The following is a 5,000-nucleotide window of genomic DNA, read 5'->3' as shown; positions in this document are numbered from 1 at the left end:
GAGGTCGGGCGCTGCCCGCCGGAGGTACAGCGAAAGGCTGCAAACCACTTTCCGCCGCCTCCCTCCGCGGGCGTGAGACCGACGGTCGTCGGGTTTAGTTCCGCGGCTAGAGCAGGACGAGGGGCAGCGAACGGTACCGGAACGAACCCGGTCGCACACCGGGAAGTCGAGTGCCGGGTCTCGAAACGGAGCCGGGTCGGCCCAGTTTAAAACGGAGAAGAGAGTGCTGCCCTCTGCGGGTGAAAACATGGAAGTACGTTGGTTAATGATTTCCAGTTCACCCCGCTTGGTCAGGCCCACTCGGAGGCGGATAACTCCGGAACGCCGAGGCCGATTTCCTGCGGGTATGGCTCGTTGCGTGCGGCAGGAGGCGGCGCAGCGTTCGGTACCGAGCACTCGGAGGTGCGGTGCTGCCCGCCGGAGTGACAGCGAAAGGCTGCGCACCGCTTTCCGCCTGCTAACTCGGCGTCCGTGAGACCGACCGACTCCGCTTTAGCACCGGAGCTAGAGTGGGGCAAGGGGCACCGAAGGGTACCGGAACGATGACGTTCGCACACCGGGAAGTCGAGTGCCGGGCCGCCGAAAGCGAGCAGGGTGCCACCGCTCGGGGCCCCGGTTTGTCCGTCCCACCCGGAGGCCCATATCTCCGGAAGACACAGGCCGATTTCCACCGGGTATGGCTCGTTGTGTGCGGCCGGACCAGGCGCAGCGGACGGTACCGAGCACTCGGAGGTCGGGCGCTGCCCGCCGGAGGTACAGCGAAAGGCTGCAAACCACTTTCCGCCGCCTCCCTCCGCGGGCGTGAGACCGACGGTCGTCGGGTTTGTTTCCGCGGCTAGAGCAGGACGAGGGGCAGCGAACGGTACCGGAAGGAACCCGGTCGCACACCGGGAAGTCGACTAGCGGGCCGCCGAAAGCGAGCACGGGGCCCCGGTTTGTCCGTCCCACCCGGAGGCCCATATCTCTGGAAGGCACAGGCCGATTTCCACCGGGTATGGCTCGTTGTGTGCGGCCGGACCAGGCGCAGCGGACGGTACCGAGCACTCGGAGGTCGGGCGCTGCCCGCCGGAGGTACAGCGAAAGGCTGCAAACCACTTTCCGCCACCTCCCTCCGCGGGCGTGAGACCGACGGTCGTCGGGTTTGTTTCCGCGGCTAGAGCAGGACGAGGGGCAGCGAACGGTACCGGAACGAACCCGGTCGCACACCGGGAAGTCGACCAGCGGGCCGCCGAAAGCGTGCTCGGGTCCCCGGTTTGTCTGTCCCACCCGGAGGCTGATATCTGAGGAAGTCCGAGGCCGATTTCCTCCGGCTAACTCGGCGGGCAATGTGTCCCCCCCACCATCTTCGGCTGATTACCGTGGCTGGACCGGATCAAGGAGCAACGGAACCGTGCCAGAACGACGTCGGTCGGACGGCGTGAACTGATAGTGCCGAGGCCGGAAACCGAGCCGGAAATGTGCACCGATTTATTGGTCCCACTCGCAGGCCCATATCTCCGGAAGGCCGAGGCCGATTTCCTCCGGGTATGGTTCGCTGCGTGCAGCCGGAAGGGGAGCAGCGGACGGCACTGAGCAGCCGGAGGTGCGGCGCTGCCCGCCGGAGCTGCAAGCGAAAGGCTGCGCACCGCTTTCCGCTGGTTAACTCGGCAGGCCGTCAGGCCGACCGACTCCGCTTCAGCACGGGAGCTAGAGTCGGGCAAGGGGCACCGAAGGGTACCGGAAGGATCACGTTCGGACACCGGGAAGTCGAGTGCCGGGCCGCCGAAAGCGAGCTCGGGGCCCCGGTTTGTCCGTCCCACCCGGAGGCCCATATCTCGAGAAGGCACAGGCCGATTTCCTCCGGGTTTGGCTCGCTGCGTGCGGCCGGACGAGGTGCAGCGAACGGTACCGAGCACTCGGAGGTGCGGCGCTGCCCGCCGGAGGTACAGCGAAAGGCTGCAAACCGCTTTCCGCCTCCTCTCCCCTCGGGCGTGAGACCGACGGTCGTCTGGTTTGCTTCCGCGGCAAGAGCAGGACGAGGGGCACCGAGCGGTACCAGAACGAACCCGGTCGCACACCGGGATGTCGAGTGCCCGGCCCAAACCCGCTACCCCCCCCCCACCCGAAAGCGAGCCACGGTTTGTGGATTAAAAGTGAAGCGGCAAAGATTTGTAAAACAGCGTGAAATGATGAACCAGAAGCCCAAAGTAATGGTGGGAATAAAAGTTCCGAAATGTGAAATGGTGAACCAGAAGTTGTGTGAACTGTTTAACCCAAAGTGGCAAAAATGGATTAAAAGGGGTGAAATGATCGACCGCAAAGCAGGGCAAGCATTAAACAAAAGCAGCAGCATTTTTTAAAAAGGGACAAATGGTTTACCAGAATCCCAAAAGAATGCTCAGAGACTTAAGTGCCAAAGGGGCAAATGGTTAACCAGAAGCTGGGTGAACTGCTTAACCCAAAGTGGGAAAAAGGATAAAAAAGGGGTGAACTGATCAACCAGAAGTCGACAACAATGTGCGGCGATTAAGTCTGAAAGAGGGAAAGGTTGACCGGAAAGCAGGGAAATGATTAAACAAAAGCAGAAAAATTCAGTAAAAAGGGGCAAGTGGTGAACCAGAAGTTGGGTGAACTGCTTAACCAAAAGTGGGAAAGAGGATTAAAAGGGGAGAAATGTTGAACCAGATGTCGAAAACAATGCGCGGCGATGAAGTCTGAAAGAGGAAAAGGTTGACCGCAAAGCAGGGAAAGGATTAAACAGAAGCAGCAATATCTTTTAAAAAGGGACAAATGGTGAACCAGAATCCCAAAAGAATGCTCAGAGACTTAAGTCCCAAAGGGGCAAATGGTTAACCAGAAGCTGGGTGAACTGTTTAACCAAAAGTGGGAAAAAGGATTAAAATGTTGTGAAATGATTAACCAGAAGGCGAAAGCAAAGTGCGGCGGCGAAGTCCTAAAGGGGAAAAGGTTGACCATAAAGCAGGGAAATGATTAAACAAAAGCAGAAAAATTCAGTAAGAAGGGGCAAATGGTTAACCAGAAGTTGGGTGAACTGCTTAACCAAAAGTGGGAAAGAGGATTAAAAGGGGAGAAATGTTGAACCAGATGTCGAAAACAATGCGCGGCGATGAAGTCTGAAAGAGGAATAGGTCGACCGCAAAGCAGGGAAATGATTAAACAAAAGCAGAAAAATTCAGTAAAAAGGGGCAAATGGTGAACCAGAAGCTGGGTGAACTGCTTAACCAAAAGTGGGAAAAAGGATTAAAAGGGGAGAAATGTTGAACCAGATGTCGAAAACAAGGTGCGGCGATGAAGTCTGAAAGAGGAATAGGTCGACCGCAAAGCAGGGAAAGGTTTAATCAAAAGCAGCAATATCTTTTAAAAAGGGACAAATGGTGAACCAGAATCACAAAAGAATGCTCAGAGACTTAAGTCCCAAAGGGGAAATGGTTAACCAGTAGCTGGGTGAACTGTCCAACCCAAAGTGGGAAAAAGGATTAAAAGGGGTGAAATGATTAACCAGAAGGCGAAAGCAAAGTGCGGCGGCGAAGTCGTAAGGGGAAAAGGTTGACCAGAAAGCAGGGAAAGCATTAAACAAAAGCGGCAACATTTTTAAAAAAGTGGCAAATGGTTAACCAGAATCCCAAAAGAATGCTCAGAGACTTAAGTCCCAAAGGGGAAATGGTTAACCAGAAGCTGGGTGAACTGGTGAACCAAAAGTGGGAAAAAGGATTAAAAGGGGAGAAATGTTTAACCAGAAGGCAAAAGCAAAGTGCGGCGGCGAAGTCCAAAAGGGGAAAAGGTTGACAAGAAAGCAGGGAAATGATTAAACCAAAGCGGAAAAATTCAGTATAATGGGGCAAATGGTTAACCAGAAGCTGGGTGAAATGGTTAACCGAAAGTGGCAAAAAAAGATTTAAAGGGGAAAAATGATTAACCAGAAGTCGACAACAATGCGCGGCGATGAAGTCTGAAAGGGGAAAAGGTTGACCACATAGCAGGGAAACGATTAAACAAAAGCGGCAACATTTTTAAAAAAGTGGCAAATGATTAACCAGAATCCCAAAAGAATGCTCAGAGACTAAGTCCCAAAGGGGAAATGGTTAACCAGAAGCTGGGGGAAATGGTTAACCAAAAGTTGCAAAAATGATTAAAAGGGGTGAAATGATTAACCAGGAGGCTAAAGCAATGTGCCGCGGTGAAGTCTGAAAGAGGGAAAGGTTGACCAGAAAGCATTAAACAAAAGTGGCAACATTTTTTAAAAATTGGCAAATGATTAACCAGAATCCCAAAAGAATGCTCAGAGACTAAGTCCCAAAGGGGAAATGGTTAACCAGAAGCTGGGGGAAATGGTTAACCAAAAGTTGCAAAAATGATTAAAAGGGGTGAAATGATCAACCAGAAGTCGAAAACAATGTGCGGCGATGAAGTCCTAAGGGGGAAAAGTTACCCAGAAGGCAGGGAAATGATCAAACGAAAGCAGCCAAAAAATTATTAAAAGAGGGGAACTGATGAACCAAAAGATGAGAAACGGCCCGCAGAGACTAAGTCCAAAACGGGAACTGGTGAACCGGAAATGATTAACCAAAAACGAAGTCCGAAGAGGGAACTGGTAAACCAGAACTGAGTAACCCGATTTTTAAAATTAATTATAAATGGGGAAACGATTGAGCAAAAGGCGGAAATTAAGTCACAGGGACCAGGTCCGAAAGGGCAAGAGGTTACCCCGTAGGGGGCATTCGTCAACTCAATCTGAAAATTTTGGAGGCAAATCTGACCAAAATGCGGAAATCGGACCACACCGCGAGGGGCGCCATTCGACGGGGCAGGGGTAGACGCGTCGAACGGTACCTGAAGGTCCCGGCTGCGACACGTGAGTCCGGAGATATGGCCAGTCAAAGTCTGATGGGAGGTACCGAAGCCGAAAAATCGAAACGCGTTTGCGGCGATTCGGTGTCAGAGAGTCAGTCACGAATTCAAATTCGTCCCGCTGATTCGCCAATTGCCAGCCGGTTCCGGGG

This window comes from Heptranchias perlo, unplaced genomic scaffold, assembly GCF_035084215.1.
Source record: "Heptranchias perlo isolate sHepPer1 unplaced genomic scaffold, sHepPer1.hap1 HAP1_SCAFFOLD_824, whole genome shotgun sequence".
NCBI lineage: Eukaryota > Metazoa > Chordata > Chondrichthyes > Hexanchiformes > Hexanchidae > Heptranchias > Heptranchias perlo.
The sequence above is the reverse complement of the archived record's forward strand: the minus strand, read 5'-3'. Positions refer to the sequence as shown.